This window comes from Mus musculus, chromosome 6 (assembly GCF_000001635.26).
Source record: "Mus musculus strain C57BL/6J chromosome 6, GRCm38.p6 C57BL/6J".
Lineage (NCBI taxonomy): Eukaryota > Metazoa > Chordata > Mammalia > Rodentia > Muridae > Mus > Mus musculus.
Window position 1 is genome coordinate 71,087,268 of NC_000072.6, and position 23,801 is coordinate 71,111,068.

General features: G+C 43.2%; 1 long non-coding RNA gene across 3 annotated transcripts; it reads right to left on the reverse strand.

Moving 5' to 3' along the window:
- Positions 1-509: 509 nt before the first annotated feature.
- Gm38826 lies at positions 510-19,366 on the reverse strand. Of its 3 annotated transcripts, XR_869167.1 has the most exons (4): positions 19,197-19,366; positions 7,979-8,035; positions 1,571-2,195; positions 510-954 (listed from the first exon to the last, which is right to left on the reverse strand). It is a non-coding gene; the product is annotated as a predicted gene, 38826 (long non-coding RNA). The 3 variants fall into 3 exon arrangements; XR_869166.1 differs by lacking the exon at positions 510-954 and having other exon boundaries at positions 1,109-2,195; XR_869165.1 differs by lacking the exons at positions 510-954; positions 1,571-2,195 and adding an exon at positions 7,318-7,753 and having other exon boundaries at positions 19,197-19,362.
- Between the last annotated feature and the right edge of the window lie 4,435 nt (positions 19,367-23,801).

Here is a 23,801-nt window from a genome sequence, read left to right on the forward strand (position 1 = left end):
CAGTAGGGTGAAGCTTCTAGTTATGTGCCAGCTTGACTTCTCCATGTTTAATGACATAGGCAAGAGTCCTCAGCAGTAAGCTCTAGCATAGATGTGGACAGCAGCCAATAGTTGTGGTGATAACCTGTGATTTCTGAATGATTTAACAAGATGCAATTCATGCCTGACACTGGGGGCTTCATTTGGATGTCTAGTTGGGACCTTGCTTTCCCTGTAGTTTGGTAGCACCAACATCATCTCTGTCTTTCATTATTATCTTCTTTGTTACTATATATACCACCATGGAACACATTTTCATTAATACAAGAACTTACCATATTTTTCATAAGTGTGCCATTTGAAACTTCAACAGCTTGATAAATTAATATTATTTTTGTTTCACAAATAGTAAATGTTACTCTCAGAGAAACAAAAGGTTCATATTCTATGAACACAAAGGCAAGAACCTGAGATCACATGATGCCAAAGAATCAAGAATGCCTTCTTCAATGGCATGAGTTGTTCTTAACCAGTTTATCACCCAGTCACAAAGACTATGCAGGAATGAGCAGAATCTTACATTCTTTGATGAGATATGATATAGTCCTTTATGGTCATGGGGAACTGACTTTTCAAGTCTCCAGGGACGATTTTTACATTTGAGTATGTGAGCGTGTGTGTTTGTGACACAGGAAGGGAGAAGAGAGGAAAGATATATCCTTGGAGATATATCTTGGGCTCTCCTCCTACCACGTAAGCTTGGGATTCAGCCTACACCTGCAAGATTTAGATGTCTTTTGTCCCGGAGCATCTCACCCTGCCTGGCTAATCCATCCAGAGTTTCCTGCTGCCTCCTCACAGGACGCAGTTCAGACCAGAATATTAATGGAGATTACAACAAGAAGAGGATATGTGGGCGAGGGAACAGGCTGGTGAGGGAGCCAGGCACGAAGATGGATATCTTCTATAGAAGACCTTGAACATAAGAAACAGAAGTGCAGTTGGCCCAGTGGTTTTAAGGACTAGCCTATATCCTGTCCTCAGGACAGTCTGTTCACAGTCTCCCCCCCCCCATTTATAAATTACATGTAGTGTGTGTGTGTGTGTGCTCACATGCATACACGTTTGTATGTGTCTGTGTGAACTTACATGAGGAAGCCAGAGGCCATCTGGTTGTCAGGCTTGGCAGCAGGCATTTTATCCAGTGACTCACCTGTGTGGCTCAACAGAATTACCTGTCTCTGTAACTACAGATATTTTATTCTCCACTCTGCTTGCTGATGTCTGTTTACTACAGGTAAGACAAGCACACAACTCAATCTGAATGGGACAGTCAGTTTGCTTCTTTTGTGCTGCCAGCCCATTCAATATTCCATTTGTCACATTAAAAATGTCCCTGTTTTGGGGATGGGGGATGGAAAGATGGCTCAGTCAGTAAAGTGCTCGCTTTGCATGCTAGAGGGCCTGAGTCAATCCCCAGGACCCTTCTAAAATCCAAAACCAACCATGTCGCTGAACACACTTATAATCCTAGTGGGGAGGAGATGGACACCAGGTAGGTCCCTGAGGCTTAATGGTCAGCAAGACTTACCTCCTTGGTGAGATCCAGGTCAGTGAGAAATCCTTGTCTCAAAAAATAAAACAGTGGATAGTGGATGGTGACTAAGAAATGACATTTAAGGTTGTCTCACAGCCTCAGCATGAACATGCTCACACTTGCACACACATCTGCACACATACCATACATGCATAAGCATGCACACAAAAATCTCTCACTTTTGGAGTATTGACTATAGAACATTCTTCCAGGAAGGAGAATCAAAGAAGGCAAAGAGGCAAGGCCAGTCAGATTAAGAGTCTGCCATTTGGCTCAACAGGAAGAATAGTGGCCTTGGAGTCAGGACTGAAGAGCATGTCTCGGCTGGATGACTTCCTGCCTGCCCCAGGTTCAGTGATGTCATCTGGAAAATGTATGCAATCCTTCCCGGTTCAGCCACCACCTTTAACAAGCTGTTTCACTTTTACTTTCCAGAGTCAGCTAAAATGTTTCAGGGCATCGCCCAACAACGGACCATTGAAGACCTTGAATCAGAGGATGGCCACTTGTGGGTCTCCTCAGAGAGCTGTGAGAACCTAGGCATGCTGGGGTGAGTCCAGCCCATCTCTCAGTGCAGTGGTAACTGGAGCAGCTCTCTGGGTAGATGACTTTGGAAGATCTGGAAGATTAGAAAACGCAGTTACTTGGTGGAGGTCTAAGAAACTGCAGCCAAAAAAGAAGAAAGTGGTATCAGGAGGCGGATTAGCTAGAACAAAGAACTGGATTGTGTGAGGAAGGAAGGGATTGGAGTCAGCCCTGCAGTCCCATGTCCCTAGAGAACCTGGGCCAGAGTGGTCTTTCCAGTCTGGTCACTTAGCACAGCACTACTCACTAAGGCCTAATTTGAGGCCATCTGAGGCCCTTTAGCTCTCCTGATGCCTGTAGCCAGCAGGGATGCTCACCCACCACCACTGGGACCTTCTGGTTATGTATGTATGTACTGCTAACTATGTACCAACTGCTTGCCCGAGGCCTTGCCTAGCCAAGCCAATACAGAGCCCTGCCAGCCGTTGCCCGGGTTCCTCCTGTCATGTAAATGTATCTACCTTTCAACACTCAGTGAAAAACTGCTGACTTTTCAAATCTTTTCTCCGGTCCACCTGTTCTAGGTGGTGGCAGCCACTCCCTCATCATTGGTTTAATTGGAGCTTAAATTTCTTTGTGATGTAGCCAGCCACACTTCCTTAGTCTAGAAGAGACTGCTTCTAGACCAATATCCTCCTGTCCATTGTGAGCTTGGAGGCAGCAGGCACTCTTGCCATCTATCTCTGTGCCTTAGTGTCTCCAACACTGATCTTCATGCAGGTTGCCTCTCTATGTCTCTATCTGCACACAAGATAACCTATCCCACCATGCTGGATGCTTAAAGGTGCCAGTGAATATCCCCACCCCTGTGTATCCTCTGTAGTATGTTATGTGGTCTTAGAAACCTGTGAACAACACTTCTTCAACTTACACATGTGATGACGTTCTGCCAACCAATGAACTTGCAAAATATTTTAAATTTCTAAATAAATTATTTAGAAGCCTCCTTCTAGTCCCAAGTTCATCCTTGGTTACACAGTGAACTCAAGGCCAGCCCAGGCTCCATAAGACTCAGTTATAAATAAATAATCACACAACAAACACATTTTCTTTTAGCGGGAACTCAGAATTAAGTTTTGGAGGGACTCAGTATCTAGTTCCTTTTATGAATGTGAGACAAATTTCAGTTTGACCTGTTCCTGAAAGGTGGCAGGAGCTATTTTAAAGTCAGTTTTCAAAGGAGAAATGCTGCTTCATTGACTGTGGGGCTAAGCTGCAAATGGAACAAGTGAGTACGGCTGGTAACTGCAACGGTAGCCATGGCCCCTGTGCGGGCATGCTGTCCCGAGCCACTGTGATGGATGTTGTGGTCACCTCCACAGGAAGTGTCATCTTACATGGCTTTCACTTACTGTACCCCCAACACTGATCTTTATTTTGTGTTTGGACAGCAATGCTTGTCATTGAGGAAGATCATGGACCAAAGAAGGGCTAGGGAGGAGAAGGGCAAGGGTAGAAAACAATCTACCATGGGGTGGTCTTGGAAGCTTTTTCTGAGAGCTGAAAGAATGACTATCAGCCAAGCCCTGGTGGAATCTGTCTCCCTCACTAAAACACCATCAAGTATTTGACAGCAAGGAGAAGCTCTGAAAAATGTCCTTCGTAGGTGATTGTGTTACTGTATGAACACCACAGCATACGCTACTTAGGTGGTATAGCCCACTGGATCTCCACACCCCTCCACCTAGGCTATATGGTGTTTATATGCGGGAGAGCCTATTGCTTCTAGGACCACAGTGAACAAAACCACACAATATGTAATCTGGCTCCGGAGAAACAGATGCAATCAAGAGACAACACATAGCTATATGAGGCTCCTGCCAGGAGAAACTCAATTATTCACAGCCAACATCTGTAAGCAGAAGTGACTAAAATGATGATATGGAGCCGAGCATAGCTACTCGAGGCAGCTATACAGCTGTCTGTCACCACTATCAAGTGCACCGTGCTCTGTATAATTGCATGTGCTGTTCTGGCAGTGAGATGCTGGTTGGTGCTCACACCGGCATCAGCACAATTGTGTGAGTAATGCCTTGCTCTGCAATGCTATGGTGGTTATGATGTCACTAAAGAATAAGATTTCTTCTCAGGTCCCTTATAGTCTTACATCATCATATATGCAGACTGACACCAACTGCAATGTTCCTGTTGGGTGTGCGATTGTGTACATTGTGTGGATTTGGGATGGCAGCTATGGTACTTGTCATTTCAACACAAGTTTCTCTGATTTATCTATCTGAAATAGTTGTGGACTGCCCCCCCCCCCCGCCACACACACAAATTCTGAAGCAGACACTCAGCAAGTATTAAGTATTACTGCCATTAACGGCAAAAGTTCCAGAAGTGGCAGAGCACATAGCTGGCTAAAAAAGTACTGCCAGGTTAGGGGTCGGAAGCCCTGCAGGTAAATGTCTCCACCATCTTGATGTGATGTTTAATTACTCTTGTTTATAAAACAAGGCAACAAACAAGTTAAAGCAAACCAAAACAAAGGAAAGAGAGCGATGAGCATCTTTCCTTCCAGGTAACCCTGATGAAAAGCAGATGAAGTGGTCCTTAAACCTGTGTCTATGGCAATGTTTCCATGACTATGTCAGTTAACAGCACATGTTGGGAGATCAGGCACAGGGTAACTGGCTTCTTCTCACTGTTACCCACAGTGATCCACAAACCACGTGTTGTTTCCCTAAATTCAGGTTTTACTCATCTACAGGTACCCCAAGGGAAAGACTTCCACAGGAAGGGCACAACGCAGAGATCCAGGGAGTAGAAGTCAAGATTCACCTGGCCACACTGGCATCTCATATCAACCAGGGAAAGAGGTCACAGTATTGCAATCTAGCCTTCCTCTCACAGAGAAATCAGGTCTGGGAACAAGAATCGTGAGACCTCTGGATCACCTCTTGAGACACCTACACCCTATGACAAAATCCAATAAAAACCACAACCTGATTCAATCACAATTGCTATAGCCCAGGCCCTTCAAGAAGAAAGTCCCATCTCATCAAAAAAAAAAAAAAAAAAAAAAAAGGAATAGCTAGTGGAAAAAGATGATTTAAAATCCCAGCAAACATCACAAGGCCAGCTGCAAAAACAAGACAGTGGTATTTTTATTACATATGTTTGTTTATATGTTAACTAATTTTCACCCATCTTCCATTCCCTTGCCATCCAGAGTAAGATGTGTTAATAGTAGTTAGCCTTGTGTATCAGTATTTATAGTATTTATGGTACAGGATACCAAGGGAATTGTCGAGAAGAATGAAGAGCACCCTCCTGAGGAGGGAAAGGGACTCTGTATACCTTGGGGAAAAGAACTTAGTGTGTTATCAGTTGTGTATGAAATAGCTGTGTATGGTTGCATATGACAGCTATGTGTGATAGTTGTGCATCTGATAAACATCTGTTACAGCATTTATTTGCTAAATGTGGTCTTCCAAGTTATCAAATTGACAAGGACATATCCCAGAGTCTTTGCAGTGTGTCAGCAATTTCTTTTTGTGTATGTTTTTGCTTAGGGGAAATGACAGGACACCCCTAAGAAGGCGGAGAGAAAGCACCAGAGTATGTGTGAGCTGCAGGGGCACTGAGCAGTGTCCTTCCCTTGCTCTGTCATTTATCTGCTGTCACACGTGGACTGCTTCTCCATCTCCAGGGAAGAGCATGTTCAGCTTCACTATGGGATCTTTGCTGCTTCTGCGGGACATCCCACTGCGGCCACAGGAGGCAATGAAGCTGGTATGCGCTGAAAACCCGTTCTACCAAGGCCCTACTAACAGCACACAGGGATTTCACTCTGGTTTGAATCCAAAGTGCTCCCTGCAAAGTTCAATGCTGTTTCAAGGTTAGGTCCTAAGCCCCTAGGCCTGGTGTCTTTAAAAGGTTGACACATTGACTTCACAATGAAGAAGGGCTTATGGGCTGCGGGTGTAGGTCCGTGATGCAGTGCTTGCCAAGCAAACGCAAGGGCTTGATCCACAGCACCGAGATAACTAACTGATGAAGGAACAAACAAACAAAGGTTTATTTACTTATTTATTATAGAAACAGATGTCACCAAGAGTAGGGTCAATGACAACATGGTTCCAGCTAATGAAAAGGTGGGAATGGCATGAGCCTGCAGGTGCCAGACTGAGCCTCTAGTCCACCTTGGGCTGAGAATGGTCGACTGTCAGAGGAGAAATGGGATGTTCTGAGAACTCCCAGTGACAATCGTCCCTGGGGGAATTCAACATCCCTTCTGAGGCTCCCCTCTGCCATCCATGCACTTCCAGCCACCGAAGCTTCTCTCTTTGGGTCAAGTCTCACAGACTGGATGGCCAAACTGTTAGAAATTCCTCTGTAGAGCAGGTCAGGATCAGCCCCCCCCCCCCCCCCCCGGAACCTTGTACCTTTGCTCTATCTCTAGTCACATGCTAAGTCCAGGCCAATCACCCTCTAGGTATTTACACACAAGCACTGGAGTTGGGCCAGCGATGTCTCACTTTTGTTTTGAGTCCACGGCTCTGGGCAACCATCACTACTACCCTTAGACTATGTTGGCAGGGTCTAAAATTAAAGTTAATTAAATCATAGAGGAAATTTCATAACCTCAACCGTGCTTAAATACCTAAGATGTAATACCAAAGCTTATTCCCCCCTCCCCCCCGACCTTGAAAGCACTTCACATTCTTTTATATACTCTGCTGTTCATGTGTTCTCCCAACACCCAGGGAAGCGCCCATGAGGATAGCCCATGAGGGACTATTATCCTCCTGTTATAGACTGGAAAGTAGACTGGAGAAGCCAGACGATTTGTCCAAGGTCACCCACAAGTGGGAGGTGGGGCTTGTTACCTCAGGGACTCCTGACTTTGGGATTCATATTCTCTCTACTATAGCTCATTATGACAAGCAACACCAAGCTTTTCTTTTAAAAGAAAAAAAAAATGTTTCTGGGCCGCCGCAGACATAGCTCAGTTGTTAGTGTTTGCCTAGCATACACAAATCCCTGGGTTCCATTCCAAGCACTGCACAGTAGCTCATACTGTAATCTCAGCACTCAGTAGGGAAAGGCAGGAGGATCAAGGTTATCCTCAACATAGCAGGCCTCGTGCTGTACAAGACCCTGTCTTTAAACAACAACAATAACAAAACACAAAACAAAACAAAACAAAACACCCTCAAATCCATTTATATGATTGTATGGGGCAGAAACATTTATAAAAGAAAGTGCAGCTTTGTGAACAGTGCAATGGTCACACTGTATTGCTTCTACCTAAACAGCTTGCCAGTGGTTGCTTATATCTGACAGTCCATCAATGGAATTTCATTCTGCCATTTCATAGAATTCGGCAGAGCTTTGAAAATAGAGTAGGTAATGCCACGTGAATTCACAGGAGAGAAATGTGCATGCTGTCTGGCTCATCCATGCAAGGTGGCAGAAAGATCCACTCCTGGCTCCTGTGGTGCCTGGCTGCCTTCAGTTCCTGGCAGGCTGTCAGACAAAGGGCTTTAGTTTTTGGCTGGCTGTACTCTCATGCTGCACTCGATCTCTTGCCACCTGGGCCTCTCCCTAGGCTGGCTTGCAACACAGTAGCTGGCTTTTTCAATGCTACAAAAAAGACAGTCAATTAGCAAAATAGAAGTTGGAATCCTATGAAAAATAATCGCAAGCGTAAATATTGTTCACTGGATTCTATGGATTAGAAATCACAGGTTTTTGCACTCAAGCATGGTGATGAATATCAGGAATCTTGGGGGTTATCTTGAGTTTGTCTCTGTGGGATTCAACCAGCTTTTCCCATAAAAGAGTAGAAAGTACACAGTGGGGGCTTACCGATCCAGTGGGTGTTTGTTGCAATGATTCAGCTCTGTTTTTGTGGTGTCAAAGCAACTGTGAACAACATGTAAAAAGTGAGTCAGTTATAATAAAACATTTTTTACGGAAAATAAAATTTGGATTTTGTATAATTAAAAAATAAGATTTTTGGTTATACACACGTTGGTGGGGGGTAGTGGGTCTGTGTACATAAATACAGTGCCCTTGGAGGACAGTGGCTTTTGGATCCCCTAAAAAGCTGGGGTTACAGACGTTTGTGAGTCATACAACATAGGTGCTGGGAACCACACCCAGGTCCTTTGCAAGAGCAGTCTGTGCTCTTAATCAATGAGCCAATATCTAGCCCCATGAATTTTGTATAATTTTCATATCACAAAGTATTATTAGTCTTTTGATTCATACATTATGACACTATTTAATTGTGTTGTGTGTGTTCCTATGTCCACCATGGTGTGCTCTGAGAGGTCAGAAAGAAACTTATGGGAATTGGTTCTTTTCTACCATGTAGGTCCTGGGGATCAACCTCAGGTTGCCAAGCTTGGCTGCATGTGTCTTTACCCACTGAGCCATCTCACTGGCCCTTGATCCTCTTCTTTTCTTTTTAAAACTCAACATTTAAGAACACAAAAAACAAATTTTTAGGTGGCAGGTCATATAGAAACTGTGAGCTGTGGGGCTGGAGAGATGACTTAGTGGTTAAGAGCACTGGCTGCTCTTCCGAAGGTCTGGAGTTCAAATCCCAACAACCACATGGTGGCTCACAACCATTCATAATGAGATCTAACACCCTCTTCTGGTGTGTCTGAAGACAGCTACAGTGTACTTAGATACAATAGATAAATAAATCTTTTTTTAAAAAAGAAAGAAAGAAAAGAAAAGAAACCAAGAGCTGTATTTGGCCCATAGCTACACTTTGCAGCCCCTACTCAGTTTCATTTGTTGTGAATTGAGCACTCTTCATTGTAGTTACTGCAAAATCAGAGGACTTGGGTGGGGCCACTCTCTAGATTGTCTTCTATTGGCTGTGACTGTTCAGTTAACAGACACCAAATCTGCATTAAAGGAGAAAGATGTCCTTTGCATTCAATGAGCCTCGAGTCTCTTTTTGTTTTCACCATGGTAGGTGGAACATAAGGAAAGACACGCCCTTAACTCACTTGTCCTGGGCTCCGAACATGCCTCCTGGGTGGCTGGGGGGTTCAGTAAAGTACTTGCCATGTAAGCACAGGGACATGAGTTCAATCCCAGAACCCACATTAGGAAAAAGCTTAAGGCAGGAAGGTGGGGATAATATAATCCTGACACTGGGGAGCAGAGGTAGACAGATTGCTGTGGCTTGTTGGCCAGCCAGACTAGCTGAATCAAAGAGTTCTAGGTCATGAGAGACCCTGTCTCAAAAGACAAGATGAGGCCAGTAACTGATTAAAGGCACTTGCCTGATAACCTGAGTTCTATCCTAGAGACCCAAATAGTAGGAGGAGAGAATCAATCCCCACAAACCGCCAACACGTCTGGCTATCAGTATCATTTAAAGCACCCATAAATAATTATATTTTATAAAAATCTCCTTTTTTTCCTTTTGTATATGTGTGTATGTTGATGAGTGTGGTGTTGTGGGTGTGCTATATGCACATGTGTTTCTGTGCACACCAAGAGTCCAAAGGAAGACACCCTGTGTTTCTCTGCTTTATTCCATCGAGACAGCATCTTTGATCAAACTTGCAGCTTGCCAATTTTTATGCTAGGCTAGTGGCTATGAATCATCATGTCTCCCAGTTTCCCAGCACTGGGTCATAAGTACATATGATTCCCCCGCCCCCCTCACGGTCCCCAAACAGGGTTTTTCTTTGTAGCCCTGGCTGTCCTGGAACTTTATCTGGCTGGCCTTGAACTCAGGGATCCTCCTGCCTCTGCCTCCTGAGTGCTGGGATTAAAAATGTGAGGGTGGCAGTACCTAGGTGCTGGACACTCACAATTGTCAATAGCTGGTGATGAACAGTGGCTCACACTAAGGGAAATAATGACACAGGCTTTCCTGAAAGTTTTCAAAGTGAAACAGACTTCATTAAAAATTATTATAGAAGAGTATGAAATTATGGAAAAGTGCAACTCCCATGAACAGGAGAGGTTTCCAAGAGAGGAGAAAGAGTTGCTGAATTTCTCTAGAGTTTTATAGCTCCAAGGTAGAAACTGGACACACGCTGAGGTCATCTCTGTTGAAACTGTTAATTCTCTGGGTTCTCGTGGGCTAAGCCAATGGAGGGCCCAGACTCCATTCTGTCCCCTTAGCCCAATCAGATGTGATCATATGCTGTTCACACATTGTTCACCTAATTAGGGGGTGACTGAAGCTCCACTTTGCTCACCTCTGACTCTGGCTTCGTTAGTTATTGATCCTGACTAGCTGTTGGTAGTTAGTTACTAACTAGTGTTGCTACCGTCACCCTTGCAAGTGTCCCACATGCTATTAACTATATTCAGCCCTTTTTGTTTTCACAGCCACCAAATATCCATGGCACGGCCTGGGGTCTCTTTCCTAAAATGGAGACAGGCTTGTTAGAAACCATCCTCACTTACAGATTAGTCTATTATCATTAGCTACATTAGGAGCCACACATTAAAAGCAAGAATATATTACAAATGGTAGTGCCTAGTGTTTCTCTAAGTGGGAAAGCTCTCACAGAAGCTAGCTAGCCAGCCTGCTATCACTGGCCTTGCCTCTTAGATTCTATTCATCTCTTGTCAGGTCTACCTGGCTAGCTCATACTCAGCTTCCAGAGACTTCTTTCATTTATTATCCTTAGTGCTCCTGGACTCGCTGTTTTGATCTTACATTCTCCTTTTATGCCAACATCCATTCCCACTCTAGTATACATGTGAAACATGCAGTTTTTACCATGAGGGTAAGAAAGTTCCCCTTACTGTATACTTAGAACCAACCTAACTCCTGCAGCAAAAGTGAGCCCTCATGTCCATTTATCTTCCCTGTTTTGGGAAATAATAAAAAAAGATGGCAAGTTCTTGTGCTACTGCCGGCAACTCTATTGAGGCAGGCTGGCTGACCTGTTCTTATCTTGTGGAGACTCTCTGGCTTGGAGCTCCCAAAACATCTCCACCCAGCTCCCTAAGTTCCCACTGGTGGGTCGATACCATGCCAGCCCCATGCTTCAAATCCCCCACAGCCTTTGTAGTGTGCCTCAGGCAAACCCACGCTTTGCCGTAGTACCTTTCTCTCTTGAACCCAGCATGAAGGAAAACACCACACAAACTTAGTTCAGAATCAATGGTAACTCAATCACTGGGCGAAACAACCAGAATCCTAATCTTGTAAGCCATATTAAATCTAAATTCTCTGGTGGTGAATCCTGGCAGATTCACCATAAGCCAGGAGACACTCTTGCTACATCTTGCCCTCTCGCTATCCCTGCTCAAAAAACCCCTAACTCTCTCCTGCTTCCCCTCTTCTTCCGTCCAACCCAGAAGCACTAAACTACCTTCCATCCTCTCCGACATGGTGGCCCCGGCTTACTGCATGCAGACACCAGCTGGGGGTAGGGGTGGCAGAAGGGAGCCTAAGATGACGTCCCAGCCTGGGTGAGAAACATCACAGGCTGGGGCAGAAGCTGTTGTTCCCTAATTCCTGGACAACCGGAGGAGTCAGGAACAGGTCCTTGGCCAGTTAGGACTAGCCTGGGGCAGGGGAAGAGGGACCTCCAGCTTAGCTCAGTGGGTGAGTGCCCAGGGGCCCAGAAGGGCCATCTGCGGGAGACAGGTACTACGAAGGCTTTCTCCATGGCCCTTACTGCAGTTCTTCATGAGAGTGACAGTTCTTGGTTGTCTAAACTGTTTGTTCACTGTTCATTGTGGAAAATGGATACACACAACTTCCTCAGGATGGACCAGAAATTAAATACATTACAGGAAGAAATGTCCGGGAAGGGAAGCTTATTGGCTAACCCTTCAGGGCCCATCTAGATACCTCATTAGCAAGGAGAACTCTGTGCTCTGTTCTTTATGTGGGGAGTTGTGGCCATGTGTTCCAGGCCAGGAATCTGGTCAGGAGCAGGTGAAACACCTTTTTTCTTTTTCTGGAGAGGAAAGAGTTTATTTCATCTCATATTTCACAGTACATTATGAATAGTAGTCAGGACAGGAAATCAAACATGAACTTGGAGGCAGGCACTGAAGAAGAGGTCACGAAGGAATAGAATTACTATCTTGTACAGACTAATTTCTTATTACAGTTGTTCAGGGGTGGCGCTTGCAATAGTAAATCATTAGTCAAGAAAATACTCAATGATCTTTGCCTGCTACACAATATGATGGACATTTTCTCAACTGAAGTTTTCTTTTTTAGTTTGACTCCTGTTAGAATATATTTGATAAAAAACAAAGAAAGAACAAAAGAAAGAAAGAAAGAAAGAAAGAAAGAAAGAAAGAAAGAAAGAAAGAAAGAAAGGAAGAAAGAAGGAAAGAAAGGGAGAGAGAGAGAGAAAGGGAGAGAAAGGAGGGAGGGAGGAAAGATTTTCTCAAAGAACCTGCTCCTGTTTTTGTTAATTTTTTTAACTTTTTTTTTAAGATTTATTTGCTTATTTTATGTGAGTACACTATAGCTGTCTTCAGACACACCAGAAGAGGGCATCAGATCCCATGACAGATAGTTGTGAGCCACCATGTGGTTGCTGGGAATTGAACTCAGGACCTCTGAAAGAGCAGTCAGTGCTCTTAACCACTGAGCCATCTCTCCAGCCCTTGTTGATTCTTTGTATAGTTCTTTTTGTTTCTACTTGGTTGATTTCAACCCTGAGTTTGATTATTTCCTTCAGTCTATTCCTCTTGAGTGTATTTGCTTCTTCTTCTTCTTTTTTTTTTTTTCCTAGAACTTTCAGGTGTGCTGTTAAGCTGCTAGTGTATGCTCACTTCAATTACTTTTTGGAGTTTTCCTCTTAGCGCTGCTTTCATTACGTCTCATAAGTTTGGGTATGTTGTGCCTTCATTTTCATTAAATTCTAAAACGTCTTTATTTCTTCCTTGACCAAGTTATCATTGAGTTAGGGCATTGCTCAGCTTCCATGTATATGTGGGCTTTCTGTTGGTTTTGTTGTTATTGAAGACAAGCCTTAGTCCGTGGTGTTCTGATAGGATGCATGGGATTATTTCAATATTCTTGTATCTGTTGAGGACAGTTTTGTGACTGATTATACGGTCAATTTTGGAGAAGGTACTATGAGGTGCTGAGAAGAAGGCATATTCTTTTGTTTTAGGATAAAATGTTGTATAGATATCTGTTAAAAACATTTGGTCCATCACTTCTGTTAGTTTTACTGTGTCTCTGTTTAGTTTGTGTTTCCATGATCTGTCCACTGATAAGAGTGGGGTGTTAAAGTCTCCTACTATTACTATGTGGGGTTCAATGTGTGCTTTGAGCTTAAGTAAAGTTTCTTTTATGAATGTGGGTGCCCTTGCATTTGGAGCATAGATGTTCAGAATTGAGAATTCTTCTTGATAGATTTTTTTCCTTTGATAAGTGTGAAATGTCCTTCCTTATCTTTTTTGGTAACTTTTGGTTGAAAGTCGATTTTATTCAATATTAGAATGGCTACTCCAGCTTGTTTCTTGGAACCATTTGCTTGGAAAATTGTTTTCCAGCCCTTTACTCTGAGGTAGTGTCTGTCTTTGACACTGAGGTACATTTCCTGTATGTAGCAAAATGTTGGGCCCTGTTTATACATCCAGTCTGTTAGTCTATGTCTTTTTATTGGGGAATTGAGTCCATTGAGGTTAAGAGATATTAAGGAAAAGTAATTGTTGCTTCCTGTTATTTTTGTTGTATGAGGTGGAATTATGTTTGTGTGTCTATCTTCTTTTAGGTTTGTTAAAAAAAAGATGACTTTGTTGCTTTTTCTAGGATGTAGTTTCCTTCCTTGTGTTGGAGTTTTCTGTCTATTCTCCTTTGTAGGGCCAGATTTGTGGAAAGATACTGTGTAAACTTGGTTTTGTCATGGAATATCTTATTTTCTCTATCTATGGTAATTGAGAGTTTTGCTGGGTGTAGTAGCCTGGGCTGGCATTTGTGTTCTCTTAGGGTCTGTATAACCTCGGTCCAGGATCTTCTGGCTTTCATAGTCTCTGGTGATGTCTGGTGTAATTCTGATAAATCTGCCCTTATATGTTACTTGACCTTTTTCCCTTACTGCTTTTAATATTTTTTCTTTGTTTTGTGCATTTGGTGTTTTGATTATTACATGACTGGAGGAATTTCTTTACTGGTCCAATTAATTTGGAGTTCTGTAGGCTTCCTGTGTGTTTATGGACATCTCTTTCTTTAGGTTAGGGAAGTTTTCTTCTAATTTTGTTAAAGATTTTTATTGGTTCTTTAAGTTGGGAACCTTTTGCTCTCTTCTATACCTATTATCCTTAGGTTTGCTCTTCTCATTGTGTCCTGGATTTCCTGGATGTTTTGGGTTAGGACCTTTTTGCATTTTGCATTTTCTTTGACTGCTGTATCAATGTTTTTATGGTATCTTCTGCACCTGAGATTCCCTCTTCTATCTCTTATATTCTGTTGGTGATGCTTGCGTTTATGACTCCTTTCCCTTTCCTAAGTTTTCTAGCAAGAACTGGGTTCTGATGATCTCAAGTAGCTTTGGTTTCTGTTGCTTATGTTCTTGCCCTTGCCTATTTCCATCTGGTTATCTCTGGTGTTAGCTAGTCTTGCTGTCTCTGACTGTGGCTTGTCCCTCCTGCAAGCCTGTGTCAGTACTCCTGGGAGATCAGTTCTCTCCAGGATGAATTTCGGTATGGAGCGCTGTGGCACAGGATCAGTTCCGGGTGCAACTGGAAACCATAAAACACCTTCCATACTCAGTTGGGTGCCAGAGTTTCTGAACCTATTCAACCTTACCAAGTTTCCTGGCATGGTCCACTGCTCCACAGGACATACATGACTAAATTGTATGATTCTCCATACACAAATGAGTGCTTGTGACACATGGAAGCTGAATGAGCCTTGTGGATTGCATCAAAGTCCATGTCTTAGTTTTCATAGCCTATTACAGGTATGCAAGGTATTAATCCTGGGAGGCTGAGTGAGGGCATCAGGAGACCTCCCTGTATGTCTTCCCAACTCCTGGCAATTTTTTTTCAAAATAAATAGTTTAAATATGCTGTACATCCCTAAGAGAAGACAACTAAAAATGTTTGGTTTTTGTTACTTTTGAGTGTGCACACATACACACACACACACACACACACACACACACACACACACACACACATACACACACACATGTTATGTGTGTGTAACATATGCACATGTGTGTGTGTGTGGGTACACATGACTTTGAATATGTAAAGTCCAGAGGAGACTGTCTGGTTTCCTGTTTTAGTTCTTTAAAAAAAAATTTTAACCAAGATTTAATGTACATTTATTCTTAACATGTGGAAAATATTGTATAAAGATTTCATACTGAATAAATGATACTCATTAAGCCAAAAAAGGGGGAAAAAGGAGGAATTTACATCAAGTTTTTAGCTGCATTATTGAAATGCAAATATACAGAAGTCAAATTATCACTTTTTGCAGATGATATGATAGTATATATACGTGACCCTAAAAATTCCACCAGAGAACTCCTAAGCCTGATAAACAGCTTCAGTGAAGTAGCTGGATATAAAATTAACTCAAACAAGTCAATGGCCTTTCTCTACACAAAGGACAAACAGGCTGAGAAAGAAATTAGGGAAACAACACCCTTCTCATTAGCCACAAATAATATAAAATACCTAGGCATGACTCTAACTAAGGAAGTGAAAGATCTCTATGACAAGAACTTCAAGTCTCTGAAGAAAGAAATTAAAGAAGATCTCAGAAGATGGAAAGATCTCCCATGCTCATGGATCGGCAGGATCAATATAGTAAAAATGACTATCTTGCCAAAAGCAATCTACAGATTCAATGCAATCCCCATCAAAATTCCAACTCAATTCTTCAACGAATTAGAAGGAGAAATTTGCAAATTCATCTGGAATAACAAAAAACCTAGGATAGCAAAAACTCTTCTCAAGGATAAAAGAACCTCTGGTGGAATCACCATGCCCGACCTAAAGATGTACTACAGAGCAATTGTGATAAAAACTGCATGGTACTGGTATAGTGACAGACAAGTAGACCAATGGAACAGAATTGAAGACCCAGAGATGAACCCACACACCTATGGTCACTTGATCTTTGACAAGGGAGCTAAAACCATCCAGTGGAAAAAAGACAGCATTTTCAACAAATGGTGCTGGCACAACTGGCTGTTATCATGTAGAAGATTTCGAATTGATCCAGTACTATCTCCTTGTACTAAGGTCAAATCTAAGTGGATTAAGGATCTCCACATAAAACCAGAGACACTGAAACTTATAGAGGAGAAAGTAGGGAAAAGCCTCGAAGATATGGGTACAGGGGAAAAATTCCTGAATAGAACAGCAGTGGCTTGTGCTGTAAGATCGAGAATCGATAAATGGGACCTCATAAAATTGCAAAGCTTCTGCAAGGCAAAAGACACCGTCAATAAGACAAAAAGACCACCAACAGATTGGGAAAGGATCTTTACCTATCCCAAATGGGACAGGGGACTAATATCCAATATATATAAAGAACTCAAGAAGGTAGACTCCATAAAATCAAACATCCGCATTAAAAAATGGGGCTCCAGAAACTTAGGATACCCAAGATATAAGATATAATTTGCTAAAAACATTAAACTCAAGAGAACGAAGACCAAACTGTGGACACTTTGCCCCTTCTTAGAATAGGAAACAAAACACCCATGGAAGGAGTTACAGAGACAAAATCTCGAAGTGTGACGAAAGGATGGACCATCTAGTGATTGCCATATCCAGAGATCCATCCCATGATCAGCTTCCAAACGCTGACACCATTGTATACACTAGCAAGATTTTGCTGAAAGGACCAAGATATAGCTGTCTCTTGTGAGACTATGCCAGGGCCTAGCAAACACAGAAGTGGATGCTCACAGTCAGCTATTGAATGGACCACAGGGCCCCCAATGGAGGAGCTAGAGAAAGTACCCAAGGAGCTAAAGGGAACTGCAACCCTATAGGTGGAACAACAATATGAACTAAGCAGTACCCCGGAGCTCTTGTCTCTAGCTGCATATGTATCAAAAGATGGCCTAGTCGGCCATCACTGCAAAGAGAGGCCCATTGGACTTGCAAACTTTATATGCCCCAGTACAGGGGAATGCCAGGGCCAAAAAGGGGGAGTGGGTGGGTAGGGGAGTGGGGGGGTATGGGGGACTTTTGGTATAGCATTGGAAATGTAAATGAGCTAAATACCTAATAAAAAATGGAAAAAAAAAAGAAAAAAAATTTTAACCAAGATTTAATGTACATTTATTCTTAACATGTGGAAAATATTGTATAAAGATTTCATGCGGAATAAATGATACTCATTAAGCCAAAAAAGGGGAAAAAAGGAGAAATTTACATCAAGTTTTTAGCTGCATTATTGAAATGCAAATATACAGATTTTATCAATGGAAAAAAATTTCAATTGTGTTTCTTCATCAGGAACTTCAACTGAACCTAGAACTTTGTCACACCTCAATTAGAAAGGAAACAAAACAAAACAAAAACCCAGAAAAAAATAAACTGTGAGCTGATTGGCTGCTAAGACAGCAAGGGCCTTCTACAGAGACCTGTAGAGCATCGCACCAAGAGGGGATGTTTAGCAAGGGATTAAATAGCTGTGTCTTGCTTTGTGCAGGTCAACCAACTTGTTAACTCACCATACATTTAAAAATTTTTTATCACTATTATTATTTCACCTTTTTCTAGTTTTTGGTGAATTTTCTTTAGTTTATTTGATCCTTGATTGTTTTTGCATTGTTGTGATTCATAGAGCCTTGTTCAGGCTGGGAGATCACTTAGTCTAGCAGCCAGGAAGCACTAGGGAATCCTCCTGTCCTCTCCCATACAGGGCTGGGGCTGCAGACCTGTGCAGGGCCAGGCGAGCCTTTCACCATCACTGCTAGTGTCTGAGCTTGTCTTCACACGTGTGCTCTTACCCACTACGCATCTCCCTTATTCTTTTTATTTTGTTTTTGTTTCATTTATTTTTCTGTGTTAGGAGCCAAAAACAGACTAAGATAATAGCTTTTATTAATCTTTTTTTAGTACCCCTTTCTTTTCTTTTTCTTCGTTTTTATTTCAGTGCCCAGGGCCTACAATAAAATGTTATGTCAAAAACAGTAAGGTTAGGTAGACATCACTGCCTTGTTCTGTACAACCCAAGTGCCAGGTTGTTTTCTTTTCTTTTTTTTTTTTTTTATGTGAATTTTCTTTTCTGCTTCTTTTCTTCCAAAACTATTTCTAATATTACAATTAATTTTATAGGTAATATTGATATTGCCACTGTGATATAAACCATATCTGGTACATTTTAAAGCCTTAAAAAATACAGTTGAGTTGGGTATGGGAGCACATACTTATTGTCCCTTGGGAGGCTGACAAAGGAGGATTTTAAGATAGAGACCAAGGACATTCGAGTCAGTGGTTAAGAGTCCTTGCTGTTCTGGCAGAGGTCCTGGGTTCAGTTCCAAGCACCCAGATGAGGCTGATCAGTCACCTGCAACTGCATCTCTAGGGGAACCAATGCCTTCTTCTGTCTCCAAAGACACCTGTACTCATGAGGTAAGATACAGCCACTCACACACACACACACACACACACACACACACACACACACACACACACACATCAAATAAATTAAAACAAACAAACAAGCAAATGTTTTTTTTAAGAATTGAAAGATTGAGATGAGCCTGGGCTACATAGAAAAATCTAGTCTCAAAAACAAAACAAAACAACAACAACAGCAACAACAAAAACAAAAACCCAAGCAAACAAAAATCCTTCAAGTAATAGGCTTTGCCTCTAATATCAACTACCAGTTTCTTCGTCTTATTTTGGAACCGATCTTTCCCCCTGACTAGTCATTGGCATGAACAGTGATTTATTGATTATGCAGCCATCATTTCACGGGAGACTATTAGTAGTGAGGCAGCGCTCGGCTTGACATGTGTATAGCATGGTAGAGTATGAATGGTTTCCTGGTTCCAAACTCTCCTCCTTCCCCCGTTTGCAGCAATGCACAGGCTTGAGTAGTTGCTTAGAAATCCTAAATTAAGTTTAACGTACTTACGTGTTCAGAGCTGAGTCCCTCACACATTCCCCTGGCACTGGAGAATCCGACCAACCCTGAGACTAATTAGCATCACTTTCAAAAATCTCAAGGTGGGCTAAAACAGAAAAGAAGTCCTGTTGGTTGTTGCTCATTTGCGGATGTTTTTCCTGCGAAACCACATCAAAGCAGGGAAGCCCACCATGGACTTGGCTGGAAACCAAAGCTCGCCGGCCAATCTGAGTAGCAGCAAGTTCCATCAGGCAGGAAACTATGTTATCTTCTGCGCCCAGATTTCCCGTGAAACGCTGGTGGAGGTATAGCATCCTCTAAGCAGCATAGCTCTTCCTGAGAGCCCCCGGCTGTTGGGGGGGGTACTCCAGGACCCACTTCCTGAAGAGGCCTGGCTCCCAGGGGTAGGGTGGGGAGCAGAAGCCCGGCTCCCTGGGGAGCGGAGGCCCAGTCACTGAGTCCCTAGTAGGGGCAGGACTTGGTGAAGGTGATTTTAGGAGATTAATCCATCATATACAGTCCAGAAAGCATTAAAATGTGTGTTCCCTTCTTGCCAAAAGGTATCTGTTCCTGTTTGCTTCTCTGTTCTGTGATGAAACTCAGATCAAAAGCATCGTGAGGAGGAAGGGTTTATTTCGTCTTAGAGTTCATCCTCAAGAAAAGTTGAGGCAAGAACTCAAGGCAGGGACCTCGGGGCATGTGCTGAAGAAGCCTTGAAGAAGCACTGGTTGCTGGCTTACTCAGCTTGCTTTCATATACCACCCAGGTCCACCTGCCCAGGGGCGGCACTTCCCATAGCAGGCAGGTCCCTCCCATATTAATTATTATGGAATCTATTATTTATTATTCCAATCTGACAGAAACTTTTTTTTTTCAGTAGAGGTTCTTTATTTCCCAGACGATCCTGGCTTCTGTTAAGTTCACTAGAATAAAGAAATTAATTAAAAACCCTGACCAGCACAGTGTCATCAAACATGTTTTAAAGAGACACTAGACAGGTCATCACATTCACCAGTGTCAGCAGGGCACCACAGGAGACAAGACACTAAAATCGCCACAGTCTTTTCTCCCCTTATGCCCCAGCTTCTTAGGAGATGCCAGTACTTGGTACTCACAGAGAACTATCTGAGTTCTCCTGGTCCAACTCTAATTTGTGTTTAAAGGTAGCCTAAGATACAGCTAAGGGAGTGGGAAGGGTGGGGTTAAAGAACAATGGGGGGCACTTCAACCAGAGGAACTGTGAACACCCAGCTGGATGATGTTGGTGCTAGATGTAATTGTGGTCATGACCTTCATACCCAGAATCCCTCGGAGGTAAGGTCCATGGCTTGTTTCTTTATGTCCTGACTGCCTGCCTCCTCCCCGGACATATACTAGGCACCAACACACTGAGTGTGTGAGCCAATCGGATGGATGGAGGTGGCTTGCTCTGATCTAGCCAAGCATGGCAAACATGGCCCTTCTCTCCCATGTTCTCTTGCTAAAAAGCTGTTAGATTACGTTCCTAAAGCTGGCCACCAAGATCTATTCCCTTATTTGGCCACTTTTTTCTTCTGAGACTAGGGCCAAGCTATCAAAATATTTAAGTCCAGCAACCAAAAGCCCCGTTTGGCTCACCTAATGAACATGCCCAATTAAAATTAAACACTTCATCCTAACACAAGTTTCCCTCTTTACCTTTATAAATCGCCATTTGCCTGTGGGCCATGTCTGCCTCCTCTCTGACTAGAAGCACTCCTTCATCCTTCTCCTGGACAAATACCCCTTCCTGTCTCCTTTGGTCCCTTGCCCTTCTCTCTGATCTTTCTTCTCCCATATTTGTCTCTTATTCTCTACCCTTCATCCCTCTGGGGCAAGTAAGTCTTCTTTGTGCCAAGAACTTGGTCTTGGGGGTCCTGAGCGGAGGCGGATCCCTTTCCCTGAGGGTAGTGGAGATTTCTCAGGGATTTCTGAACTATGGAGGTGTCACCTTGGCTGCCTTTTGTAAGCCCCAGTAACAGGATGCACCTGAGGTTTCAGCTGCCTCTTCTAAATCTCAAAGGGAAGGGAAGACCCATCAATTTTCCCCCACACCCCAATCTGATCCCAATCCCGTGAGTACAGAATCCCCTTGTACAGAGTGGGGGGGTCTTGTTTCTTATACTACCCCACCTAGTTTTATGAGGCACCGAGGATCAAACTTAGGTCTTTGTGCTAGGCAGTCACCATACCAATTGAGCTACACCCCCAGCCACACTCTCTGGACTTAAATTTTAAAAATTACATCTGTGCATTTATACCACATGCACACACAGGCATGCCCGCAGCTCATGTGTGGAAGTCATAGGACGATTGGCAGGAGTCACTTCTCCCTTTTGACTTGGTGGCTTCCAGTGATCAAACTCAGGTTATTAGATTGAGCAACAGGTGTCTTCTCCAGCTGAGCCATCTCAATGGCCCTCAATGAACTTTAATGTGTCACCAATCACACCACTCCACATCTCAGCCATGAATTTCCTACAGGGTAAAGAATATCCAAGCAAGGAAGGGTTAAGGCTAAAGTTAGTGAAACCCAAGCCCGCACCCTGTAGGTGCAAGGACTCCTTCCTCAGTATAGGGCTTGAGTATGACAGAACCTTTCTCAGCCCAGCTATGCATGACCTAGGGCTCTAAGGTGCCAGGTACTCAATTGTCCCTGAAGGTCAGTCTGAGACAGTGGCTTCAAGCTCATTGTCTCACCAAGATGAAAGCTATAGATAGGTGCAGACCTTCCTAGAAGTATGGAAAACAGAATGAATCAAGCTTTACAGAAAAGTGTGAAGTTAAAAAAACAAACAAACAAACAACAAACTCTCCAGAGGGGAAGGATTTCCAAGAGAGGAAAAGGCTGTGTAACTCTTTGGTCTGAGTCTTTTATTTGTTTGTAGCACCATGGCAAAAACTGGACAAAAGCTGAGAAAATCTATTGCAATTGGTTAATTCTCTGGGCAAGCATGGGCCAAGCCAACAGAGCTCCCCACCCTCAATCTATAAATATAACCCTGATCCAAGCAGGGAGATAGTCTACCGTGTTCATGTGCTGACCACCCAGTTAGACATGGTCAAACCCCTCTGTCTGTCTCTCTCTGGCAGACCTTGAGGGTCTGCTGCTATCAATCACTGGGTGAGTGTCACTTCCTACTGACTGTGGTAAAACCAATGTATACTTATCCTGGACTAGCTTACAAATAAATGAGATCAGACTGTGGTTATCTTATTTGGATTTGACAATTACTGGGGTGTGTGTGTGGGGGGGGGGTAAACCCTAATCTACTCTTCTAACTGCAGGCCTGGCTACCTCCCTAGCGGTGTACCCCAGAAACTTGCTGTTTCTCCTGACCATGTGGTCTTCATCCATCTCCCCTCATGGCGGCTTTCTCTCTCTCTCCCCTTTCTTCTTCATCCTTCTCTCCCTGGTCTCTCTTCCTCTAGCCAGGTCACTTTAAACCCACGTACCTCCAATCCCTCCAGTAATTGGCTGTAGCCAATTTTATTTAACCAATAGTTTTAAATCAAGGAACAAGATTTGCACAACAAAAGCATGAGAAGTCACTTGTAGCAATAGACCAGACCTCAACGGCTGGCCTCTCTCTCAAGTGCACTAAATTACACCGAGCTCTCTTCTCTCTCACGTTTTCATAATCAGCTTGTACCTTTACCATGACAACGAGTTAATTCTGTCACAGCCATCAAGATGTAGTTGCTGTCTTTCTTGATCACCTTGTATTTAGCTCCTTGTCTGTGGGGTTGTCTGAGATGGTCTCCCAGGCAGAAGCTTCCTGTCTGAAGCCATCCTTACTTACAGTTTAATGTTACAATTAGCTGCGTTAGAAGTAAGACTATAAAGAAAGGGTGGTAGTGACTTACATACATCCTGCAGGAGCTTTAGGGGTGTGTGTACAGACATCGATCCAGCTACCGATGGCCTAGAGCCCTGTGCCTCCTCCTCCTCTCTGTCTAGCCTGGTTGTTTCATATACAACTACAAGCTGTCATACTCATCTTCCTCGGGGTTCTAGACCTTGCTATGTTAACCTTAATCCTTCTTGTAACCCCAGCCTATTTTAACTACAACACATGTGAGCAACTTGCAGTTTTTATCCTGGGTCCTTTTTCCTTACTACTTATAGAGAGCTAGGTCCTGTGCCCATCTGTACCAGAGCTTTGCAGTTTTTATCCTGGGTCCTTTTTCCTTACTACTTATAGAGAGCTAGGTCCTGTGCCCATCTGTACCCAGAGCTTTGCTGCATCCTGAGAGAACAGAAGCCTTTGATTGTCAAGTGCATGCCTTGATTCAGCTTCCAGCTCTGGGCATTGCCAGAGGGTATTATTTTCCTCCTTTACCAAGTTTTCCTGATGATCTTGTTGTGTTCATCTTGTGCACCCCAAAAGACCACCAAGGAGCCGATGACGATGCAATCACAGTAGGATCTCTTTATTACAAGCTCGAGCTTGGGCTTACTCACTGCGGACCCTCAGCAGGACAGGTTGGTGAAGCAGCCCCAAGCCCTCAGCGGGACAAGGTTTTATAGGAAATGGCGAGCAAGCGACAGAGTTCCATCCTGGCAAGCATCTAACTGTATGACTATTGTGAGCT